Source organism: Erpetoichthys calabaricus, chromosome 10 (genome assembly GCF_900747795.2).
Source record: "Erpetoichthys calabaricus chromosome 10, fErpCal1.3, whole genome shotgun sequence".
Taxonomy (NCBI): Eukaryota; Metazoa; Chordata; class Cladistia; order Polypteriformes; family Polypteridae; genus Erpetoichthys; species Erpetoichthys calabaricus.
In genome coordinates, this window is record NC_041403.2 from 52,082,003 (window position 1) to 52,108,654 (window position 26,652).

Here is a 26,652-nt window from a genome sequence, read left to right on the forward strand (position 1 = left end):
GCAGAACGAGGGAGTCCCCAGAAGGTATGCCCTCAAGCACCCCCTCCAGGGACTCTAAAAAGGGTGGGTACTCCGAACTGCTGTTCGGTGCATACGCACAGACAACAGTTAGGACCCATCCCCCCACCCGAAGGCAGAGGGAGGCTACCCTCTCGTCTACCGGGGTAAACCCCAATGAACAGGCTCCAAGTCGGGGGGCAATAAGTATACCCACACCCGCTCGGCGCCTCTCACCGGGGGCAACTCCAGAGTGGTAGAGAGTCCAGCCCCTCTCAAGGAGATTGGTTCCAGAGTCCAAGCTGTGCGTCGAGGTGAGTCCAACTATATCTAGCCAGAACCTCTCAACCTCGCACACTAGCTCAGGCTCCTTCCCCTTCAGAGAGGTGACATTCCACGTCCCAAGAGCTAGCTTCTGTAGCCGAGGATCGGACCGCCAAGGTCCCCGCCTTCGGCCACCACCCAACTCACACTGCACCCGGCCTCCTTGGCCCCTCTCATAGGTGGTGAGCCCATGGGAAGGAGGACCCACGTTGCTTCTTCGGGCTGTGCCTGGCCGAGCCCCATGGGTGCAGGCCTGGCCACCAGGCGCTCGCCATCGAGCCCCACCTCCAGGCCTGGCTCCAGAGGGGGGCCCCGGTGACCCGCGTCCGGGCAAGGGAAAACACCGTCCAAAGTTTTCTTTCATCATAGGAGGTTTGAACCGCTCTTTGTCTCATCCCTCACCTAGGACCAGTTTGCCTTGGGTGACCCTACCAGGGGCATAAAGCCCCGGACAACAGAGCTCCTAGGATCATTGGGACACACAAACCCCTCCACCACGATAAGGTGGCAGTTAAAGGAGGGGCCTTTTTAATATTTTAAATAATTATCTTCTTTCTACACTAAATAACATACTGTATTAGAAGGCAAAGTGCAGGAGGGAAGGTATTATATCTAATATTGCCTAAAGTAAGGACACAAAGAACTGTATAAAAGACAGCGGGGGTGGCCAACCATTGATTTAATTTTATTTTTTCTAATTTTAGATAGTACAACTCATCCCCAGGCCATTTGTAAAGTACAGAGTAGAATAAGGATCTTCCAGCTGAGCCAGATTAAAAGCCAACATAACCAAATAATACAGACTAGACAACTATTTTCCATTTTTCATTCAGGATGTGCCTTCCATTTAAGATAGTGGAAAATGTACAATAAGATGATTAGAGTCTGGGATATTCCAACATCTATCCATTTATCCATGATGGGGAGTAGTAGGGTGTTGTACCATGTTAGCCGTTATGGATACAATGAGAAGTCAAGCAAAATGATACCTTTTATTGGCTAACTGAACTAATTACAATGTGCAAGCTTAAGTTTTCGTGGCAACTGAGGCCCTTTCTTAAGGCAGGCTGTAATATAGAAACTGGAGTTGCCAGTGTTTATGTAGAGACTAGGACAGAAACAACACTGGAAAATCTTTAAGTGGGTCATCTTCAACGTAAAAAATTAACAGACATCTCCAGCCTAAGATTCATTTAGCAGGAGAGGAGAACAAAGTATAATCAAGATCTTTTTATAAAATAACTTTGCTCTACCCATCTTGAAACATTTTCTGTAAGTAAACCAATTCCCAAGATTATAGGCCTTCGTGAGTCCCCTTCTTTGTGGATCTTAGGAGACATGTAGAAGTAACACATTTTGGGGTTCCCAGGAATTAAACTGCTTGACTTCTTATGACGGGGAGGAAATTTTGGATGATTCCAAAGGCCCTTGATTGACAGTGGCTTCAAAAATATTGGAACATAATTTTATTAGTTTTTATTCTGTAGTTACTGAAATTGCATTGAAAAGAATAATTTAATTACAACTGTAAATTAATGTTTTTGCCAAAAAGTAGAAATCCAGGAAGAGTCTACATTGTATCCCCCTTCAGTTTAGTCAGAGTGGTTCAGCCCAGTCCACACACACTTGAGTTGTAGACTGGTAAAATCCACACACTTGCTAACCAACAACGTTACATATGTTTTGTTTTGCTTGAATTGAAATGCCAAAGCTAAATTCCATAAAAGCAATGAGAAAAACTACGGCAACAGCTGGTTAATCATCACCATACGCGGTGCAAACGAACCAGTTTTTACGGGATTGTTATACTGTATCTACCCAACAGCCAAAAGATAAAACAAAATCTAATTAGAAGCCAGTTTGAATAAGTCATGTATAAATAGGGACCTAAACATGTCTAATTGCTAATGATTTGAATACTAGATTGCTTTTTAACATTGTTAACTTAGCACATTCCTAGTAAACACTCAAACTTGTTTTACAGAATTTTATTTTGATAGTTTAGTGAGTACTTTTTTATTTAAGTGGGTGAAGTAGATTTTGTGCATAATGAGTAGGGCTGGATATCAGCACTGATGTCCCGATTCACATTGTCCCAATTTGATTCAATATTGATTTTACCTTGACTTAGAAATTACTTACCCATGCATAGAGAACATTAATATAATGTGACAAATGTCAGTAACACTTTATTTGAAGATGTCTGCATAGTGACTTCATAACATATGCTTATGCATGGAATAACATTTAAGAAGAAATACTTGATTAGTAATGGACAGTTAACATCGGTATTTGGAAGATATGGAACAAAATATCATTGTTCTTTAAAAAAAAAAAACAAATCTTTTTTTGAACTTATTTGACATTGATGGGTATTTTTTAGATTGTCACAAATTTATATAAAAATACAGTTTCTATTTTATTTTAGTTTTAAATGCTATTCTAATGAACTTATTATATTTATGCAAGCATTATCATAAAATTGTTCCAAGTCTTCCCTATTCATTTATTGGCACTCTAAATAACTGGGAAAAAATATAATAATGAATATATCTTAATTGGCAGAAAGCTTGGTTAATTACTAAGAAGTATCATTTGTTAATAAAGTTTTGTGAAGTCCAATATAAAATTCTTAATAAAATGCATAGGTGTTTTCAAGTGCCCCTTACATTTGAAGGCTGCAATATCCATTCAAAATTGTGATAAAGGCTTCAAGCTTTGCAGACTTAATGGTGTGTAAAAGTCAGAATATGATTAATAATGAAGTGATATGTGGTGTCAGTGTGCTTGGCTCGCAAAGATTTAAACTCCTTCTCGCAGCTGATTTTATGGTTCGCTATCCTAAAAATGCTAGCCTATGGTGGAGTTGTGGCTCAGAGTCAGGGATCTGCACTGATAACCGGAAGGTTGCCAGAAGTGACTCTACTCCATTGGGCCCCTGAGCAAGGCCCTTAACCTGCAATTACTTCATCCTGTGTACAGCCCTGCAAGTAGGCCCTCCAACCTCCAAACCTCCAAACACTACTGGGGCTCATTTATAACAATAAAAATACTCCTCAATGCCTCAATTGCCCTGTCTGTCTGTCTGTCTGCCTGCCTGCCTGCCTGCAGTGTCAGTGTTTGTAATAATGACAATGAGCGATGCAAATTCAGTATTTCTAAAACTGTTTTGGCTGTAAGAAATTTAAAACCACGGAAAATTAAGAATGGTGAATATAAAAGAAACAAACGTTACTACATTTGCAAGGCTGATCACCTTTAACACTTGTTAAAGTCCTTGAAGTTTGATCAAGTAATATCTTTAATGGACTAGCTGTAAATCTTTGGTTCATTTTCCAGAGAGAAATGCTAAAGTACTAATTCTCAAAGAACAAAAAATGCAAAAATGTAACAAATAAAATAGAAAAATATATTTCAATAATATACTGTAGTACATGAATAATTTATGTTTTTAAATAATATACTTATTTGCAATTATAATGTATCACTCTTCATGATCGTTTATTACCTGTGGACTGAATATTTGAAATGTCTTATCTGTACACTTAAAGACAGGAAGAGACAGAGAAAACAGGGAGGCCTTAAGATATAGCCAGCCTTGATGATTTTAAAATTTAGATGTTCCAGAGAGCAAAATTGCAATAAATGATTTCTTTGGGGTTTTGCTGAATTTTGTTGGAATTAAGAAAAAAAATTGCATTTGTCCCAGCGTGACATCTCTTCATGGTGTAAGTTGGGGCAAACTGGCATTTACTGTTATCATTTTACTGACAATGAAAATATAAGAAAAATAACAAACTGTTAACCTTTTTCTTAGCTGTACACTAACCTAGATAAATATACAAGTTAACAGTGACATTAATTGCTGTGACTTTTATGTTAGATAGTTAAATATTTCCATTAAAATATATAAAGAAAAAAATATTGACATGATCAAAGCATAGAGAGTGGTCAGGCTATATTTGGATTGTCTGTATGTTTTTTTTAAGTTCATTCAGCTTAATAATAAAAAAGTGACACTTATGCCAGGACATCTTACCACAGTGCTTAGCCATGCCATTTTATAATCAAGGATAATGGGTGTCTGTGTGTAACTTTCTTGACATGTATAATGTAACGTGCTGTAACTCTTTTCTTCCACTTCAGTGGAATTGAACTTATTCCAAGATTTGAACTGCTCTGAACTATGCCATGATCAATTTTTTTTTCTAACAGTCTTGTTTCATTATCACTGAGACATACTGACGTTTATTCTTCAAATGAGAAATGCTCTTGTCTATAAGCCGTTTTCTTGGTTGAGTGCGCTTATCTTATACTCTTATTTTTCTGGTATTGAATTTAGGTATCATATTTTTAAAGAATTTTCTTTAGCAGAATAGCTGCTGTCAGCAGGTTATATTGATTATAAGCACATGTAGGTAAATTGTGAATTCTATATGTGTTGTGAAAGGGAGCAAACCAAATGTTTGGCTGTTATTTGATATTTAACGTCAGAAAAATATTCTGAAAGAGTAAGATAATTAAGGTTATTCAGAGCTATACTGTTTTTAATAAACAGAGGTCTTGACGGAGAAAGAATTTTTTGTCTATAATTGTGTAATCCCTCTGCAAGGCATAACCTTCCTTTAGACATGTGCAAGTTATTGTATATTTTACTGAATTATTGGCTAACTTTGACCGGAGGCTATCCATACAGTATGTTTTCATTAGGTACAAAGATTTTAATTTGTGCTTCAGTGAAACATAATGAAGTATTTCCTGAAGTTCTGTTTCCTTTCCTTTGGTCATCGTGTGCATTGCTGAGGTCTTAACTTGATCTGATATTCAGTACATTTATTTAGACAAAGCCTGGCTCGTGGTTTGTGAAAGTAGACTATTTCTAGTAATTATAGTTCATAACTTGGTGTAGGGAGTACAATATTTTAGTAGGCTTTTCAGCCATTGCTGCCAGTGTAGGTTATGGACTGTTGTAACACAACTTGAGATGAAAGGGCATTTATTGGACTGATTTGGGGGCATTTAGGGAATAATATAATCAATAGAAACTGGCCATATAATATGCGATTGCAGACAAAAACAAGAGTGCAAATTAATTTAAACAAGCAGTAGCTTGTAGTAAAGAAATTAGTATAGTATTGAACCATAAGTCACGAAATTGATGGCTTTGTATCCATCAGTGGAGTACAGTGATCCCTCGCTATATCGCGCTTCACCTTTCGCGGCTTCACTCCATCGCGGATTTTATATGTAAGCATATTTAAATATATATCGCGGATTTTTTGCTGGTTCGCGGATTTCTGCGGACAATGGGTCTTTTAATTTCTGGTACATGCTTCCTCAGTTGGTTTGCCCAGTTGATTTCATACAAGGGACGCTATTGGCAGATGGCTGAGAAGCTACATTGCTTACTTTTCTCTCTGTCTTGCGCTGACTTTCTCTGATCCTGACGTATGGGGATTGAGCAGGGGGGCTGTTTGCACACCTAGACGATACGGACGCTCGTCTAAAAATGCTGAAAGATTATCTTCACGTTGCTATCTTTTGTGCAGCTGCTTCCTGAAACGACATGCTGCACGATGCTTCGCATACTTAAAAGCTCGAAGGGCACGTATTGATTTTTGACTGAAAAACAAACTCTGTCTCTCTCTCTCTCTCTCTCTTTCTCTCCCTGCTCCTGACGGAGGGGGTGTGAGCTGCTGCCTTCAACAGCTTTGTGCCGCGGTGCTTCGTATACTTAAAAGCCAAACAGCCCTATTGATTTGTTTGCTAGAGATTGTTTTCTCTATCTATGTGACATTCTGTGCTCCTGACACGCACTCCTTTGAAGAGGAAGATATGTTTGCATTCTTTTAATTGTGAGACAGAACTGTCATCTCTGTCTTGTCATGGAGCACAGTTTAAATTTTTGAAAAAGAGACAAATGTTTGTTTGCAGTGTTTGAATAACGTTCCTGTCTCTCTACAACCTCCTGTGTTTCTGCGCAAATCTGTGACCCAAGCATGACAATATAAAAATAACCATATAAACATATGGTTTCTACTTCGCGGATTTTCGTATTTCGCGGGTGGCTCTGGAACGCAACCCCCGCGATGGAGGAGGGATTACTGTAGTCTACAAAAATATATAATGTTTTATGTCGATGTTGTATTGGGATGATGTATCCCACGAGAGTTGTTATATTAAATGTTTTTCTTGATTTTTAAGTTCAGCGTTAAATACTGTACATTTATAGACATTTGTTTGTCCCTTAGAAACAGATGGCCTTGGAGGACTATGCCCTTCAAAAAAGAATGTTAGCTTTACATATGGTAATACAATATAACTAGAAAAAAATCTAACATAGCCTTCTTAATAATGTTATTTGCAATATGTCTGTGAACCAGGTCTAAATTTTATATTATAAAACCAACATTAGTGTTAACTTGACAGCAATATAAATATCTGGCAGGTGCAGAATACAGAAGACTTACCATTGTCTTCCTTTCATTAGAAGGAGTAGTGATTCTGAAAACCTCTAATACTGTAAATACTTTAAACCATTTTAATTTAAAACATTTTTTGAGAGCAAATATTCAGTGTTAGTAACAGTTCTCTGGAGTAAAGGTAAAATGATGTTGAATCAAAAATGTTTGGATGATTAGAACAAAATTTACTGTAGATTCTTACCTTTTCAATTTCTGCACATTTTATTGTGGTGTAGATTTAATTTTGATTGGATACATTTGCCATTTTTGCCCATTATTTTACAGTGAATAACTCACAATGACAAAGTGAAAATATGTTTTCAGAGGGGTTTGCAAATCTATAAAAAATTCAGAAACTGAAATCTCATTCATATATATATATATTCAGACGCTTAATTAAATATTTTGTTCAAGCCTTTTTAGCTTCAGGTTGTCTTGACTATGTCTCTACAAGCTTTGCACACATGGATTTGGGGGGATGTTCCCATTCTTCCTCACAGATCCTCTCAAGCATGTAAAAGTCATCTTTAGGTCTCTCAACAGATATTCTATGGGGTTTAAATCTGGGCTTATGCTGGGCATTCAGATTCTTGTCCCAAAGCCACTCCAGTGTTTTCTTGGCTGTATGCTTTGGGTTATTGCCCCGCTGAAAGATGAACTGTTTCCCCATTCTAAGTTTTCATGCACTGTGGAGCAGGTTTTCTTCAAGAGCCTCTCTGGATCAGTCTCCATGTCCCTGGTGCTGTGAAACACCCATATGGCATGGTTCTCCCAACACCATGCATCACCGTAGGGAATGTATTAGGCAGGTAATAAGCAGTGTCTTGTCTTTGCTAGACATAGTACTTGGAGTTCTACCCAACAAGTTCGCTTTTTTTGTCAAACTGGACCAGAGACTTGTTTTCCCTCATGCTCGCCAAGCAGGCTGACATACGCCTTTTCTTAAGAGTGGCTTCCGTCTATCCACTCTTATTATAAACGCCAGATTGATGCTTATGCTGCAGAAATGCTAGTTTTTCTGAGGGTTTCTCCCATCTCAGCAGGAGACTTCTGTAGCTCTGTTAGAGTTACCGTTGGGTTCTTCGTCACCTCCCTGACCAAGGCCCTTCTTGCCCGGAAACTCAGTTTGGCCAGATAACCAACATTAAGAAGAGGCCTGGTGGTTCCAGACTTCTTCAGGCCACTGTGTGTGTGGGTTTCACTCAAAGCTTTATAAATGGTTTTATACTGTTACCCTGAACTATGCCTCACCCCAACTTTATTACAGAGGTCTACGGAGAGTTCCTTGTGCTTCATGGCTTGTTTTTTCTCCTGATTTGCAATGTAGTTTATGGAACCTTATTCCACAGATGGACCTGCACCTGATCTTAATCTTTTCAGTTTTGCAAACCTTTCCGAAAACATGTTTCCACTTTGTCATTATGAGTTATTAAGTGTATCTTTTCAGTTTTGCAAACCTTTCCGAAAACATGTTTCCACTTTGTCATTATGAGTTATTAAGTGTAGATTGATGTGCAACAATGACAAATTTATCTGTTTAAAATTAAATCTATGATATCTAAAAATGTGCAAAAACTGAAGGGATCTACATACTTTCTCAATTCACTGTATATGCCTGTAATTTTTGCATGACTTTTTTGAAACATGTACTAATTTTTCTTCTTACTTTAAATAAAATTGAAGTTCCCATGTGCTGATTTTTTCAAAAGCATTAGGGACTTAGCATTTAAGTACTGTAATAACTGTGCCAAATTTGATCACAGTTGGTGGAAGAGTTCATTTATTATGCATGCCACACTGCAGATATCACACTACAAATCATCATGTTTAAAATGTCTGAATCTGTCAAAAACAACTGTCTAGATTTTGACCCTTTAAAATACTTTCTCCTTTGTTGCATGAGGAATAAAGAAAATCTGTTGGTATAAAGTAATTTTAGCCTGTCAATTAGCATTCCCTCTAAAAGTAAATCCTGCAAATGTTAGTGTTCTGGCCTCACTGAATCTCCTGTTCAATTATCCAGCAAGCTAAACACCTTCATGCAATAATTCCCGGAACCACGAAGTGATGTAGAGAATGTTTAATTACAAAAATGGTGTGAAACTGTAAATACAAATACAAACAAACACTAATAAGTACTTGTATAAGTAACATAGAGTAAATACAGCAGCATTTATAACTAAGAGCTTAACAGCCAAAGGCTCAGTAAATTTATGTAATGAAATACAACATTTACTTTGACACTCCTTAACCAAAGTTACTTAAAGACTATAAAACTAGAAAAAAGAGAACTTACAGGGAATGCCTTCACAAGGGCTAACTAAGCAGGATGGCGAAGGATTGTTTGAGAGTACAAACACAGAGGTAATAAACACACCATGCTTACTGCTGCTGCACTCACTTCCTACTTCCTGCCTCCTGTCACATGGCTTCCTGCTTGCAGCAGTAGCATTAGGATTTTTATATTAGGATTACAAAGGTTTGCAAAAACAATTAGAACCAGAACACTCCCCGTCTGGTATCTTTAAGATACCACCAAAAACTGAGCCAAATACTTTAATCTGGTGATAAAAGAAAAACCAGTTCTGAAATAGGCCTGTAAAGGATTTTTGTTGCTCCTTGCTGAACTATCTTTATCTCGACCTTCCTTATTAATCCATCTTTGCTAGGAACAGCCTTCATTATTATTCCCATAGGCCACTCATTCCTCCTGACTTGCTTTTCCTTCAGAAGGACAACATCACCTTCTTTGATGTCAGGCCTTTTATTTTGCCATTTCTGTCGTGTCTGCAGAGTGCTGAGATATTTCATTCTCCACTTGCTCCAGAATTCCTCAGCGAGGTATTGGACACGCTTCCATTGGTGTCTCAACATCTCACCTGTACCAAAGTTACTTTGAGACAGAAAAGGCGTGCCTATTTTTTGGGTGAGCAGCATGGAAGGTGTTAGGACATTAGGATGTTCAGGATCAGACGAAACAGGTACCAGGGGACGTGCATTAATTATGGTGATGACCTCTGCCATTAGCGTTGTTAACACTTCATGAGTAAGTCGTACACGACCAGACTGCAACAGCATGGAGTCTAATATGCGTCGTACCACTCCAATCATGCGTTCCCACACTCCCCCCATATGCGATGAATGAGGTGGGTTGAAAACCCAAGCACATCCTTGATCTTGTAGGTACTCCTGCACCTTCCCTTGCTTTGGAGCTTCCATTCCTAATTCTCTGCAGGCACCCACAAAATTTGTACCACAGTCAGAGATTAATTGTTTCGCTGGACCACGCAGTGCAAAGAAACGCCTTAATGCATTAATGAAGCTGGAAGAGCTCATTTCTTCAACAACTTCTATGTGGACTGCTCGAGTACACAGACAAGTGAAGAGTACTGCCCATCTTTTACTGTTTGCATGACCTCCTCTTGTGCGCCTTGTAGATACTTCCCATGGACCAAACAAATCTACACCCATGTATGAGAATGGAGGATCCATTTGGAGCCTTTCAGCTGGCAGATCACACATTCGCTGTTCATGTACTTTCCCTCTGAGCTTCCTGCAAGTCACACACTGATTAAGTATTTTACCTATGCACCGTTTGGCACCAACCAGCCATAGGCCACTTGCTCTGACAGCACCCTCGGTGAAGTGCCTTCCCTGGTGTTGTACCTTTTGGTGGTGATGCCTCACAAGAAGAGTTGCAACATGGTGGCTGCCAGGGATGATGAAAGGGTTAGTTTCTTTTGATTTAAGTCCGGACTGATTGAGGCGCCCACCAACTCGGAGGAGGCTGCTGCTGTCAATGATAGGATTCAGCTTGATGAGGGAGCTTTGTGAGGGAAGGTCCGATTTTGCCCTAATGCATCTCAGTTCTTTTGAATATACCTCATGCTGCACACTTCTGATGATTAAGCTTTCAGCCTTTACTAATGATCCATCTGAGATGCCTTTCTTACAAATATGCCAGCCAAGACAGCCTTCTGCTTGTTTTCGATTCCCAAAGCAGTCAGCAATGTGGCAGAGATGAGCCACAGCCTTGACTAGAGATGACCATCTAGAGAAACGTTCCCACCGTTTTGAGCTTAAGTGACTCTCAGAGGCATAAGTGGACAAAGAGTTCACTTCAGGTCGGATATCTACATCACTTTCTGGGTTGATGAGGTCAAATTTATTTTGTTCTTCTGGAATTTTCTTTAGTGGAAGGCGAAGGAAGGGAGGTCCAGTAATCCATGTTGAACTGGAAAGCTTGGAGGCTGAAATGGAGCGTGAACCATGATCAGCAGGATTTTGATCTGTTGGCACATAATGCCACTGTTCAGGTTTAGAAGACTGCCGGATTTGTTGCACCCGATTATTTACATAGACACTAAAGCGTCTGGATTGATTGTGAATATAACCCAAAACCACTTTACTATCTGTATAAAAACTAGTGGAGTTTAGCTGGAGATCTATTTCCTCACTGACGACTTCCGCAATCTCCACAGCTAGCACCGCAGCACATAGCTCCAGCCTGGGCACTGTAAGTTGCTGGTCATGGCTTAGAAATTTGAGATAAGCCACAGCAGCAACGGCATTAACAGAGGCATCTGAAAAAATGCACAGCTCAATGTGCAGGGCATTAGAAGGTGGAATAGCAGAATATATACGGGGTATTTGAATGCCTCTGAGGCACTGCAGTGAACTCTGCCATTGCACCCATTGTTCATGCATGCCTTCTGGAAGGTTGGTGTCCCAATCACTGCCGTGTCTCGAGAGTTCTCTAAGTAGTAAGCGCCCCCGGATAGTCACTGGTGCCAGGAAACCCAGCGGGTCAAAAAGACTATTGACCGTGGAGAGTACTCCTCTGCGGGTATATGGTCTCTCAGTTTCAGGTGCATAAAATGTAAAAATGTCTGACATAATATTGCATCTTACCCCAAGACTTCGCTGATCAGGTAGGTCATCCACAAACAAGTCAAGATTTTGTAGATCCTTAGCTCGATCTTCCATTAAGAACGCATCCATCACCTCAGCTTTGTTAGAGGCCACTTTGTGGAGCCTAAGATTTGAAGCTGCTAACATTTCCTGTGTTCTCTTAAGGAGATCAATTGCTTCCTCCACAGTGGGGACAGACTTTAAAGCATCATCCATATAAAAGTCTCTTTGAATAAAGCGGCACACATCACTGCCATACTCTTTTTCTCCTTCTTGTGCAACTCGCCTTAGACCATAAATGGCCACAGCAGGTGAGGGACTATTACCAAAAACATGCACCCTCATTCTATGGTCAACAACCCTTTTGTCCTGGTCACTGTCCTCATACCATAGAAAGCGCAAAACATCCCTACAATCTTCTCGCACTAGAAAACAATGAAACATTTGCTGAATGTCAGCCGTAAGTGCAACGGGGTTCTTCCTAAATCTTATAAGGATACCCAACAGGCTATTATTCAAGTCTGGCCCAGAGAGCAGCACATTGTTAAGGGAAACCCCTTCAAATTGAGCACTAGAATCAAAAACCACACGTATTTGGGTGGGCTTTTGTGTGTGGTACACTCCGAAGAAGGGCAAATACCAGTACTCCTTACCTTCTTGAACCGGAGGCGCAAGCTCTGCATGACAGCTATCCAACATCCTTTTCATGAATTCTAGAAAATGAGCTTTCATCTCTGGATGTTTCTCAAGGGTGCGGCTTAGAGATCTAAAACGATTCATAGCATATACACGATTATTAGGCAATTGCCTACGTGCTTTGCGAAAAGGAAGTGGGGCCACCCAGCTGTTGCTGGAGTCTTGGAAGAATTCATTCAACATAGTTTTGAGAAACAAAAGATCTTCCATAGAAGGTGCAAGTTTGTGATCACTTTTTGTTTGGTAGAAAACCGATTGTCCAAGTTTATCCCCATTTGCTCCAGTCAGATGGCTTTCACTGGGAATGCGGCAAAAGAGTTGGTGCTGCTCAGAAGGGATGAACCTCTCTTTGACCATCATATGGCTCTCGCATGGGTGAAAGAGACTTGGCCTGCCATTATCCAGTATGTAAGTTTTCATGCTAGTGACCTCTGAAGGCCTGTATGTACCACCCAGGCACACATCACCAATTATTACCAAGCCCAAGTCCAATTTTTGGGCATATGCTGCATCATGGGGCCCATTGATCTGCTTACGGACTTTATGCACCCTTAACATGTCCCTTCCCAGCAACAGCAGAATTGCTGCTTCAGTATCACGAGGTGGTATTTCATGGGCGATTGCCTTGAGGTGATGGTGATTGTGAGCAGCTTCTGGAGTAGGAATTTCATCCCTGTTGTCAGGGATCATATCGCATTCTAGGAGTATGGGCAAAGGAAGACTTACTTTTTCATCTAATGACTCTATGATATAACCAACCGCTCGCCTGCCAGTAGTCTCAGCTATTCCAGAGCAGGTTTTCAATGTATATGCAGCTGAAGGTCCATCTATGTTGAAAATGTCAAAAAAATCTGGCCGAGCTAGGGACCTATTGCTTTGGTCATCCAGCATGGCATACATCCTCCTGCTTTTGCTGCAGTCACTGGCTGGATAAACATTCACAAGGCATATTTTTGCACAGGATTTCCCACTAAAGCCTTCACCACACACCTCAGTGCATTTGGACGTAATAGCGTCATCTGCTGCTTCTTTCTTCTCCCCGCCATGCTGTGCGAGGGGAGAAGGGGACTTGGACAGCCAAGGAGCTGGGCCTGGATGGAGGGCAGCTGAATGCCTGTCACTCTCACATTCAGAACATTTGACACTTGTTTCACAACATCTGGCAACATGTTTGGTTGATGCGCAGCATTTGAAACAGATGTTATGTGTTTTTAATATTCTTTTCCGTTCATCGAGGGGCATCTCTCTAAAGCCTCTGCACTTTCTCAGGGGGTGAGGTTTGCGATGAACTGGACATTGTCTATCTGGGTCATCATTGGCTGGGGAATTGGAACAGGGAGTAATATCTGTTTTGTGTACAGACACTGGCTTACGGGCATTACTGTGACTCTCGACGAATCTCTCTCTCTTGTTTGGGTTAACAGTGGAGGAGGGGAGAGTAAAGCTGGGGTCATTACGTGCCTTAGCTTCACCGCGTATGAACTGCAAAAAGAAGGAAAATGGGGGAAAGGTGACCTTGTGTTCTTGCTTATAGCGGGAGCCCTGCATCATCCACTTCTCCTGAAGCGCATATGGGAGCTTTTCTACTATTGGGTTAACACCTCTAGCAGTGTCCAAGTAGGAAAGCCCTGCTAAAAAACCATCTCGTTTTGCAGCCTCAACCTCAGACAGTAAATCACTCAGTTCCCTAAGCTTTTGGTGTTCTTTTGGTAATATTTTAGGAAAATTGTCCAGTTTTGCAAGCAGATCACTTTCTATGGCTTCTGGTGACCCATAAATCTCCTCCAATCTCTCCCAAATGCGCTGCAGCCCAATAGACAAGTTCCGCACATTCGCTGACTTGATGCGACGCGCATGTTCTGCAGATTCTGTCCCAAGCCATTTAATCAATAAATCTATCTCTTCTCCCGCTGTAAGACCCAATGTCTCTATGGCATTAAGGAATGTGAATTTCCAGGCCAAATAATTCTCGGGCCGGTCATCAAACTTATTTAGTCCGGATGATATCAGTTGGCTTCGTACCAGATACCTTGCTAAATCTGATGAGGCATGGTCATGAGAGTGTCCAGCAGTTTCATCCATGTGGTGGTTATAACAACTGGGGCAAGGTGTTAGCACAGGCAGGCTCCGAGCACTGCTTGGCTGATTACTTAAAAGGGTAGGATGGCTCCTTTGCCTTAAAGGAGACTCTTTATTGTGTACAGTAGTATCTGCAGGATGACCTGATGCCAGATAGCTTGCTTCTTCTCTGGCTATATTTTCATCTGCTACCAGGTTGAGGACACACATGTCCGGAATGGGGCCATTATTCAAACATCCTTCCCTGAATGAATGCCTGCCGCTATGCTCATTTACATACTGTTCAGTACGCTGCTGTGGGCTCTGTGCTGGCAGTAACTGGGATCCGAGTTCAATTTCTGCGGCCTCTAAGTTTGCAACTGCAGCCTCCATCACAGCTGCTTCAGCCAGCGCAGCCTCTGCCTCTGTCTCTTTCTCCAGAGCATCTAACGTGGCTTCTAGACGGGCCTTTTCCATTCTAAGTTCAATCTCCTTCTTTGAAAAGGCAGCTCTAGCTTGGGCAGCTTCTGCCTTAGCACGTGCTTTGGCTGCTGCTACACTGACATTTGAAACAGCAGAAGATTTAGTCGAACGACAAGCAACAGATCTAACTTCCAATTCTTGAAGCTCCATTTTACATGGACAACTGGACAATGTAGTAACTGTAACTCCTCTAGCAATTCTTGAGCAAATTACTGCGCTGTTATTTCTGCCTTAAGATGCCTTATAAGACAATGGAGTCAGAGCCACTGAGCAATCTTGCTTGTAGGTCTCCCTTTTCACTGTACTGGCCTCACTGAATCTCCTGTTCAATTATCCAGCAAGCTAAACACCTTCATGCAATAATTCCCGGAACCACGAAGTGATGTAGAGAATGTTTAATTACAAAAATGGTGTGAAACTGTAAATACAAATACAAACAAACACTAATAAGTACTTGTATAAGTAACATAGAGTAAATACAGCAGCATTTATAACTAAGAGCTTAACAGCCAAAGGCTCAGTAAATTTATGTAATGAAATACAACATTTACTTTGACACTCCTTAACCAAAGTTACTTAAAGACTATAAAACTAGAAAAAAGAGAACTTACAGGGAATGCCTTCACAAGGGCTAACTAAGCAGGATGGCGAAGGATTGTTTGAGAGTACAAACACAGAGGTAATAAACACACCATGCTTACTGCTGCTGCACTCACTTCCTACTTCCTGCCTCCTGTCACATGGCTTCCTGCTTGCAGCAGTAGCATTAGGATTTTTATATTAGGATTACAAAGGTTTGCAAAAACAATTAGAACCAGAACAGTTAGAATGTGTCCAGTTTAAACTGTATTTATTAAATCCACTGACCCTGAAACTTTTAGTAATTATCTACCTATTTCTAATCTTTCCATTTATAAAAAAAAATCTTGAAAAGATAGTTGCTTCTCAACTTCAGTCCCATCTTTCAAAAAATAACCTGCTTGAACAGTTTCAGTTTGTCTTTCGTCTGAAACAGTACCAAAACTACATTGGTCAAAATTACAAATTATCTTCTCCAACCAACAGACAGGAGACTTTTAACAATTCATGTACTTCTGGATCGCAGTTCTGCATTTGATACTATATCCCATCAGATTCTTTTGGAATGTTTAGCTACGATGTAGTTTTGGAGTTTGTGGCCTTGTGTATCAATGGTTTTCCTCTTATATTACAGATGGAAGACAGTTTGTTCAGGTGAAGAGCTTAAGGTCGGAGAGTACAGTGTTTACACTGGGAGTTCAGCATGGCACAGTGCTGTTGCCACATCTTTTCCTTATTTACATTTTTCCCATAGGTGATATACAGTATTATGGCATTATGGTATTTCACTGTTATGCTGATAATATGCAGCTTTATTTATTCACTGAATCTACCTCTGTTCTTCCTCCTAATATTCTTACATCTTGACTACAGGACATATCTTCTCCCAGGTCAAGAATCTGGGTGTCATTCTGGATAGTACCCTTACTTTATCATCTCATATTGTGACACGTGAGTTGCTGTCTTGCACCCCAAAGCTGAGTTTCAGAAATGTAGCAAAACCAGATTTATTCAACTCGAAAACAGAAACAGCAAGGTTATTTATCTATCTATCTATCTATCTATTTATTGTAGTGGCATCTACCGTTCTACTAAACACAGGGTCTGGGCCAGGTCTGTGGCCAAGTAATAATGTTCCCTGCATCACCCATTGGGCAACTGGTACTTTAGGCGTGGCAGCGGTCAGCTTGTAGTTGTTTCTGTGGTGCTATGAATCTGCAGTTGCCTCGGCGATGGACAGGCAACCCCACAATAGACACTGCAGTCACGCTTCTGCGTGACATCCCATTGGGGAGGGTCTCTGAGGGTATCAAAGATTTCAGAAGTCTCACAATATAAATGATGTTTCTAGAACTGCTTTTTTCATCTTTGAAATCTTTATTTACTGTGTGAGCAATTCAGCCCGGACACAACCAAACAGACACCAACTGTTCATAAAAACACACGCTTTTATTAGTTCAAGTGTCCCAAAACACCAGTCCGCACACTCACAGTGCTACCCGCACCAAACACCCTTACTCGGGCCTTCAACTGTCTCTGGGCCGCCTTTCCTATCCTCACGGGAGTTTCGTCCTGCTCCCGCTCCCGACTCTAGCTCCCTGACTGTAGGAAGGCGGCCCCTTTTATATCCACCCGGATGTGTTCCAGGTGCTTGCTGATGACCTTTCAGTGGCACTTCCTGGTGTGGCAGAAGTGCCACACTAGCACCCAGAAGCACTCCGGGTGTCCCTGGAAGGGCCTTCCTCCACCTTCCCAGGTGTAGCGGAAGTGTCGATCTCCCGGGCTTCATGACACTCGGAGCGCCCCCTGGTGATGGCCACGGGCCCCAGTGGGTTTGAGCCTCTTTTTTCCGTCCCCGTGGTCCCCTCATCATCTAGGGCGGTTGCCCCCTCATGGCCCGGGGGATGTATAGACCACCTCCCGTTCCTTCCAGGTGTCCCGACTGGGTCTGGCCCCCAGCTTCCCGTGACAACTGTTAGCAAAAAAAAAAAAAACACAACATATTCTGTGCTTTTCAGTAGTGTTAGAGAATGCCATTGTATTACCCTTTCATTTATTTCTGACTTTGGTGAGTCAAAGAGTAGCGCTGTGCCATGCTGTTATTGACAACCAATCAGTCAGTAGTGTTGCATTGTGATGTGCTCCGTGATGGTACTCATTAATGTCATGTTCTGTGGTCAGTGGTGTAAAGATGGAGAGAATGTGTTGATTCTTTTTGTTGAACAAGTAGCTTGTGTTTTTGAGTTGGGAAGCCATCTGAGGCCTGAACAGACACCCTGCTTGCCATTTTACCATTAAAGACCAGTTTGTAAGAGTTCTGTCTCAACTACCATTTTATGAACAGTTGGCATAGAGAAAAGGCTTTCACACTTATTCATGCTAAACCGTTCTCAAGTCATAGCACTGCTTTGCCTGCAGTAAAACCTAAGAAGTGGATGGCCTGCGAAAGAATATTTGTGAATATGGCAGAATAAAGACAGACACACGTCAAAATCAACAAGAATAATATTATTTTGGAGTAACATTTGATTTATAATGTTGCCTCAAAATGAAAACATCTTAAAGAAAACTAAAAATCTCATTTCAAGCATCTATGAAAGATTGGAAAAGTAAGGTTTAGCATATTTTGTGACAACTGACATTAACATTAACATTAATTAATATCCAGTTAGAGTTGAATTTATATTTACTCATCTGGGTTCATAACGTAATTAATTGTCAACAGCAAAGTACAACCCATAATTCAGTCATTATTGTGAAAAAGTAAAGCAAGGAAATGTAACAGTGACAATATATATTGTGTGTTTTTATTTTTACATTAAAAAGGTGTTTGTAATATTCTGAATTAGTCTCTTTTTACTAATTGGAGCACTTTACCTCTGCTTTAAGAAACTCCAGAATACAGAGTATGACTTTTGGGGCCTTGCTGTATGACATTCTGCCATAATCAGAAGTGGCACCAAATGAGGTAATTTGTTTGTTTAAAGCACTAAACTCTTTTTTTTTTTCTCTTTTTAACCATGTGTTGAGGGGCATATTTATTGTCTTTGTTATAGACACTTCAGGCTGGTCACCATATCTGACTCTTAATTGACATTTAGCAACAACTTTTGTCTCACTTCAGGCAATGGTATGACATTTATATATGAATATATAAAAATGGAATACAATTTAAGGGCTTAAAGCCACATTTATGTTACATGTACTTCCTGTATGAGACTTGAATAATAAACTTCAGTTCATCAGTGGTTTATCTTTTCATAAAGATGGTTGCTGGCAATTCCTAGAAGCATTCATTTTAAAGTTAAATATATTTTACATTTATAAACAATATGGAACAATATGTTTGCACTAAGTACTGAGAGATGCATGACAAGCAGTTCTCTGCCTGATCTTTTTTTAATTTTTATTGATTTTATTGAAATCACACAACATTCCATACAAATACATAAATTTTACAAGAATAGGATTGAAAACAAATCAACCCCCACCCCTGAGAAAGAGAGCATGGCCAGCAGAATAAAATTTAAACCTAGTAAAAATAAGCAAATAAATAGAGTAGTAAGTGAATATAGATAAATGGAGAAGACAAAAAAAGGGAGAGAATCTGCTTCCTCAGTGCTTTAAAAGCTTATTCTAAAATGTTATTGATTAGATCCTGCCAGGTTTGGAAAAATTTCTGCACAGATCCTCTAAGTGAGAATTTTATTTTTTCCAATTTCAAATAATATAGAACATCAGTTACCCATTGACTTCATAACATGTGACCCAGTGAGGCTGGAACTTGATTGCAGCGTTCGCAGGTTGGATCTTGGCCTGGAAACATTTTGTACAACTTTAAGTGAGACATATGTGCTCAATATATAATTTTTAGTTGTATAATTGTATGCTTTGCACATATGGAGCTTGAGTGAATTCTCTGCATTGCTACCTTCCACTCCTTTTCTGATATGTTGAGGGAGAGATCCTTTTCCCATTGTCCTCTTGGATCTTTGAAAGGGAGGGACTGTGAAATGGTTTTATATGTTGCAGACATTCTGTCTAAGTCCTTGAAACTGATGAGTATTTTTTCCAGCATAGAGGGAGGTGGGAGAGGAGGGAAATTGGGCAGGTTCTGTTTAACAAAGTTTCTAATTTGAAGATAGTGAAAGAAATTTGTTGCTGGAAAGTTAAATTTAGAATGTAATTGTTCATAGGATGCAAAGACTTTGTCTATGTACAGATCTCTAAGTGATTTAATCCGAAATGTTTTCCAGACATTAAAAACTGCATATGTTTGCGATGGTTGAAAAAGGTGGTTCTTATTGCAGTGGTGCTACCGATAAAAGATTCTCTATCTTAAAATGTTTCCTACATTGGTTCCATATTCTGAGTGAGTGAAGCACTAATGGGTTATTGGTATATTGGCGATAATTTGCATTTATTGGGGCGCAAAGCGAGTAATATAAAGATGAACTGCAGGATTCTATTTCTATTGTAGACCAAGCCTGCATATGTTCATCTATTTGTGTCAATGTCCAGGTTTTTATATGTTGTATGTTTGCTGCCCAGTAGTAAAACTGAAAGTTAGGCAGAGCCATGCCACATTCTGCTTTTGGCCTTTGTAGGGTTGCTCTTTGCATACATGGATGTTTTGAATTCCAAATAAATGAGGTTATGGTTGAATCTAATTTCTTAAAGAATGATTTATTGATGTATATTGGAATATTTTGAAATAAAAAGAGCTTAGGGAGGATATTCATCTCAACAGTGTTAATTCTTCCAGCTAAAGTGAGATGAAGGGTTGACCATCTATGCAAGTCTTGCTTGATTTTTTCCATACAGACAGCAAAATTTTGTTGATAAAGAGCTTTATGTTTACTTGTGATGTTTACCCCTAGATATTTGAACTGATCTGCGATGATAAAAGGGAAGGTGTCCAGTCTAATACTGTGTGCTTGAGAATTCACTGGAAAGAGCACACTTTTAGTCAAATTAATTCTTGAGACCAGAAATCTTTTGGAATTCTGTTAGTGATGTTAGGACTGCCTGATCTTTTGTAGGTTAAGGTGCTGGCCGCCAAAGGCATGTGTCGCTTAATTAATTAAGTCATTTTCTGGCACACTCTGGAGGTTGTCAGCTGTCAGGTACTATATCATAGGTTCAGTGGCAGCTTACATTATTTAGCTCTTTAAAATGAAGTCACCAATTTAAGTCAAAAGAGAAATGAGAGTGCACTCTTTTTCATAGGGAAATCTTAAATGGTTGAATACTGTGTTGGTAATTTTTTAATATCTTGGCTGCTTTACATATACTGAAATTATACAAATGAAAATATGTACTTTAAACAAAATTTGATATTTGTAACAATGCATATTTTAAATTAAATATCATTTTAAGATGGTAATTGTTGGTTTATCTTTGTTCATATTAGATATCATTTATATTTCTGTACTGTTTAAAAAATGCAAAATGGTATTTTGATCTGAGTTTTGGTTCTTTGGGGAATTTATGGTTGTAGCAGAAAGAAGGGGTGTTAAAAGATAAGATTGATCAGTCTTTAGAATATATTCTATGTCTGGGATTGAAACTACTGTAAGTGAATGTAAGTCAGAAGGGCATAATGTTGTATGTGGGAGTATTTAAAAGCATGTAGTGTCGGGTTTAAAACATTTAGGAGTCTATGTAGAAACATCTTCAAAAATTAAAAATACAGATAAAACTGCAACAGAAGTGTAATAGATTATTTTAACAGGTATTTTTTTAATAGTTTTGTTTGCAGAATTGATTGAAGCATTTGCAAGATAACTGCAGTAATACTGACTGCTTTCAATACATGCAGTCGGTGGATACATTTTTTGAAAACTTTTTGAGAACTTCCAGTAGACAGAGTTTTTTTGCGAAATATTTAAATATCTGATTGGTTAAGTGGCTGTTTACAAGGCACTCAGTCATACACAAATTGTTACTGCCCTTGATTGTTTCCATAAACAAATCTGTTTTTGATTAGCACCATCCTTCACCAAGATCAAATTTAGGTAAGAACTCTCTTGCACTAAAAATGAGTAAGACATTAGTCTTTCAAAGATTTGATTTATGGTGCAGCCCCTGAAATATTGTGCGACTCTGGGCAAGTCACTTAACCTGCCTGAGCTCCAACTGTAAAACATACAGAATATAAATGTTTATCCTGCTTATACTTCAAAAGGGGCTTCAAGTTATAGAAAGATTCTCTATGAAATCAAATGTTTATATTTTACTGTTTTTTTGTATTTTTCTGTAGACAGATGATGTGTGGTATTGTTTTATGATCTTTAGTTTTCTTTTTTTATCTTTTTATAGCAATAGGAACATGTCACCGAATAGACTAGCATATTGAAATTGGCATGTAACGACATAAAATTATTTATCATAATTAATCATAGATTATTTCTGAAGTGCTGGGTCATTCAAACATATGGCAAGTTAATTCTGATTAATGATCTTTTAATGAAATTGGACACAGTTATGATTTATTATGCCCTTAAAATATGCAATATACATTATTTGCTTAAAATGACAGTTGGGTGGGTATTTTTCTCCTTGAATAACAAATGCAACAAAACAACTCCTATTAAGAGGCATAAATAAAAATAATTAACAAGACTAATTTAGTCAGTCCTGCATGTAGGCCCTCCAATCTGCAGGGAGAACCTAGGGGATTGGTGGCAGAATTGGCACTCCAGCCACCATAATAAAACCTCACACTGTTTCATTCCATCTGAACTAGCGTGGTGCTGAGGTGTCACCCATTGTATGGTTGCACTTGGGTCCTAATCTGGGACCCTGAGGTGGTTTGTCATGTGGTGGGTGCGGCAATGCGCTATATTCAGTGCAGGCTCCTAACCTCTCTTTTTCTCTTTGAAAAGATAGCCTAAATGTAGAACACAAGGCCTCAAAAAATGAGTACTTAGTTATAAACCATTTTCCACTGTAGAGAATGTTGGACTTTACAGGATGGTTGATTATCTTGACTTCTTCTTGTTTGTATTCGGCTAGTGTTTTGTTATGTTTGCCTGTCTTTGCATGCCTTTTATGTAAACTACTCTTGTTCAGTGTTGGCAGACTCATGAACACATAGCATGTAGTCACAAAGCACTTACAGCAGCAAATGTTACATATCTATAACCTTGACTATTTGTATATTGGCGAAATGTGTAAGCAGAATCTTACTGCTACAGAGTTGTAACACAAGTGTCCATATTTAGGGCTCTATATGGATGTGATCATCACTGTTGACTTTGGCATGATGATTAAAGCAGAGAAAATCTGTAAGTTGAAGGAGCATATAATGGTGAGATATAATACAGGAAAAATTTGGATGCAGTAGATTAATGTATGCTTATAAGTTTTTCTTGCATGCTATACAAATTGGAGCCAGTTATGAAAGATGGTGTTTTGTCTCCAGGTACTATCTCTGATGAAGAGATAACTGAGAGCAGGATTGGCTGTCATTTTAAGCACTCTCAGCTTCCATTTTCCCACTTAACGTTTTTTATAAATGGTGGCCAGTAATGCAGCTCAAGGGTCTCTGACAAGATGTACCTTCAAAGTGGAAGAGTACTTTCTAACATTCTCTGCAATGTAAGGAACAGAACTGATCACTTTGGGCAAAAAAATAGTTAACAAGGCGCTTCTACTGCTAATGTGATTCTTTCAGATTAGGGCATTAAAAAGCCTTAAAAAATGTATAATGAGATGAGTAGCAAAAAGCACGCTTTTGAAGACTATGAATAAATGGCTCTGTAATGTTCAGTAAGAACCTCTCAGCTGTAACACAACTATCATGAATCTAATATATCACTATAAGTTTAACAGGAAGAAATATGGTGACAGGACACCAATTCAAAAACACCTGTGAACTCTTGCTGTGTTATTATCTTTTTACTAAAAGGATACAATATTTTTCACTTATGTACTACTGTTTAAATTTTTTTTATTAAAGCTAATGTTGAAAATATTTTTAGTTATGCTAGCAATCTTCACTAAATATACAGGTTGTGAGATCATGGTCAAGTGATTTTTCTCCTCATGTACATTTACTCTTGATATGCAAGGCCCATTATTTTGGCATGGGTTCAGATCAGACCCAAACTATTTCTCTGTACATATGACAATACAACTATTGCTATTACTACTTCTACGACTAAATACTACAGCTACTGCTATTTTTGATTATGATTATATTTGATCTGGCGTCTGGCTTGTTAGTGACAGAAGCCACTAGAAATTGGATAAATAGATTATAAATGGATTTTAAATTTACCAGTGATCTCCGGTAGTCCTGCAAACACAGGCGTTGGCTCATCTCAACTTCCTTTTGAACAGGCTGCGAACTTGGAAGTGGTCGTGACAAGAATCTGAAGGCTACCTTACATCTGCAACACCTGAAAATATAAGAGACACTAATAAAATAAATGTGGGGTGTACTAAATATTACTGTAATCCGCTACTAGTACTGCGATCACAAATGCCTAAGCAGCTTACTTTCACCATACTGCAAAAGTTGTTTGTCTGAAAAGAGGGCAATGAGCTGGCACAAGAATAAAAGCAAAGCAGAAGGGATTTAGAACTGGCCTGCCATCCATTGTAACGGGCAATGTTTGATCACGGAAAGATTCACTCTGCTACCAACACTCTAATGATGTACCCTACAGTTATAATATGTGGTAACTTCCATAAGTTTGTGTCTTGTTTCACTCTAGGAAATAACAAGCTGGACCTACTCTATTCAAATGTACCTTTGGGCAGATCTGACCACAGTCTTATTCATTTTATTCTCCACTACGAGCCTGTTGTTAGACAGCAAGCTGTTATCAGCAGGATAGTGAGGAAGTGGAGCTTGGAGGCTAAAATGTCTCTAAATGACTGGTTCCAAATGACTAATTGTGGAAATGATGTGTTAGTCACATGGAGTCAGGATCGAGGTGCTCATTTACTGCATCACAGACTATATTAACTTATTTGTGGCTACTGTGGTAGCCTCTAAGACAGTGTATTGCTTTCTAAACAACAAGCCCTGTATTACTAAGGAACTGAGAAGTCTCACAAATAAGAAGAGAGCATTCAAATCTGGTGACAAAGAGGTTCTGAAAGGCACCCAGCAAATGCTGACCAAAAAGGTGAGTAAAGAAAAGGAAACTTACGAAGCTAAAATAGACAGCAAGCTCATTCAGAATAACAAAGTATGGTTGGAATGGACAGGGAATAATTACTGGACTCGAGCAATCCAGGGCATATGTACGAGAAGGGGATGTGGACAAAGCTAATGACCTCAATTGATTTTTTTTCATAGATTTCCCCTCCAAATTCCACCTTCTTCCAATGACTATTCCCCCCAAACCATCTCCGCTACAATTAGAGACAACAATTTCTACTACTTCAAAAGGAGTGACCTTTGATTAATCCATTTTTGATCATCAATAAGGGCTGTCCATAACTTTTGGCCAAATGAGGAGACAACTGAGGAGGTTACATACAGGAGAAAACCATTAGACCAGATGAAGTCTGTCCTCGACTTCTTAGAGGTTGTGCTAACCAATTTTGTGGTATTCTCTGTCACCTTTTCAGTCTGTCATGAAGGCTTCAAAAAGTATCACTGCTGTGTAAAACATCCTGCATTGTTCCTGTCCCAAAGAAGACAGATGCCTCTTTATCCAATGACTACAGACCAGTGACCTTTGAGAGGAAAGCCTTGGACTGTATGTGTCCTCTAGAGGTAGATCACCTGGGCCCACTGTAGGTTGCCTATTAGACAAAGATTGGAGTGCAATTAATAGTTAAATATATTTACATTATTTATCTCCAAAGTGAAAGTAAAACTTTATAGACGGTCAAAGGAGTAAAATTATTTCTCTGCTCCACAAGGCTTACTCTCACTTGGACAAAGCTAACAGAACTGTGAAAATTATGTTTTTGGATTTCTCCATTGCCATAAATACCATCCAGCCATCCCTGTTAAGAGGTAAACTCTGGGATATGCAGGTGGATAAGCTTATGGTGTCCAGCAGACTGCAGTTTGTGAGGTTCAATTACTGTTTCTCTGATATGGATGAGAGCAATACTGGAGCACAACAAGGAATAGTCTTATCACTGTTTCTCTTCATCCTGTACACTTTTGACTATAAATACAGTATAATACCAGGTCATGCCACTTGCATGACAAGGGGGAATGAGACAGAGTATTGAAGTCAGATGGAGAACTTTGTTTCTTGGTACAGGGTCAGTAACATACTAATTAAAAAGGTTTTCTCAGTTATGGGACAGACTCTTGACTCTCTGGAGGTGTTAGTGGAGTAGGGAATGAAGACAAAACCTGACTGCCATTATGAATAATGCTGCACATCCTGTCTCTGGCACACTTACACGGAGGACTTTCAGCCAATGAATTATTCCGCAGAGGTGTGTCAAGAAATGCCACTGGGGCTCCTCTGTGCCAATGGCAATATGTATGCATAATGCCTCTCTGTGACTGTGACTGCCAAGTCAGAAGTTTTCTTTCTTTTTAATTTCTATTTTTTTTTTAAAGTTTGTTTTTTCAGAGTTTGGATTTTGTGGTTTTAATTGATTTCATAATAAATTTAGTATAAAGTCAAGTATTAAAGATAAAATTAAAAAACTTTTATTACAGTTACCATGCTTCATGTTTGGGATGGCATTTTTTGTATTAAATGTAGCTTTTCATTCTGTATCATCTGCTTGCTCTGTAGTCATCATCTCAGTCATTATGAAAGTACTTATGGAGAGCGTTAGTTTTCTCGTTAGTACTATGTTCTTATTACTCTTGTTCATTGTTGGTGAACTTATGAACATTGACATTACTAATGCAAGAGAAGTCTTTTGATTCTTACCTCCTATCCTGGAATTCTCCATGTGAATTACTGAGCTCATAAAATATGAATTTGAATCGTAAAATGTGTTTTGGTAAGTAAGAACACATTCACTCCTGATTGACAACCCCAGCTTGGACTCATTTAGCACATGTTGAGGTAACTGCCAAACACGTTGCATGTTGATTAGCACATGCAAGTAAGAATTTCACTTTGCTCTGTTGTAGAAAATGAAGAGAATTTAACCAGATTAATGAATTACCTGTTAAAGCATCTACTTTTATTTTTCTTGC

The 26,652-nt window shown here is 39.2% G+C and overlaps 1 protein-coding gene and 1 long non-coding RNA gene across 6 annotated transcripts in view; one reads left to right on the forward strand and one right to left on the reverse strand.

The window, feature by feature from the left end:
- Nucleotides 1-15,633, reverse strand: part of LOC127529498 (uncharacterized) — a 78,354-nt gene extending 62,721 nt beyond the window's left edge. Inside the window, exon 1 of one of the 2 annotated variants that reach the window (XR_007936161.1) lies at nucleotides 15,545-15,633. This is a non-coding gene — a long non-coding RNA (uncharacterized LOC127529498). Of the gene's footprint in view, nucleotides 1-9,081; nucleotides 9,563-15,544 lie in introns of those variants that run through there. The other variant, XR_007936160.1, reaches the window with a different exon arrangement.
- slc44a5b (solute carrier family 44 member 5b) overlaps nucleotides 1-26,652 on the forward strand; it is a 340,353-nt gene that overhangs the window by 88,264 nt on the left and 225,437 nt on the right. The window lies entirely within an intron of this gene.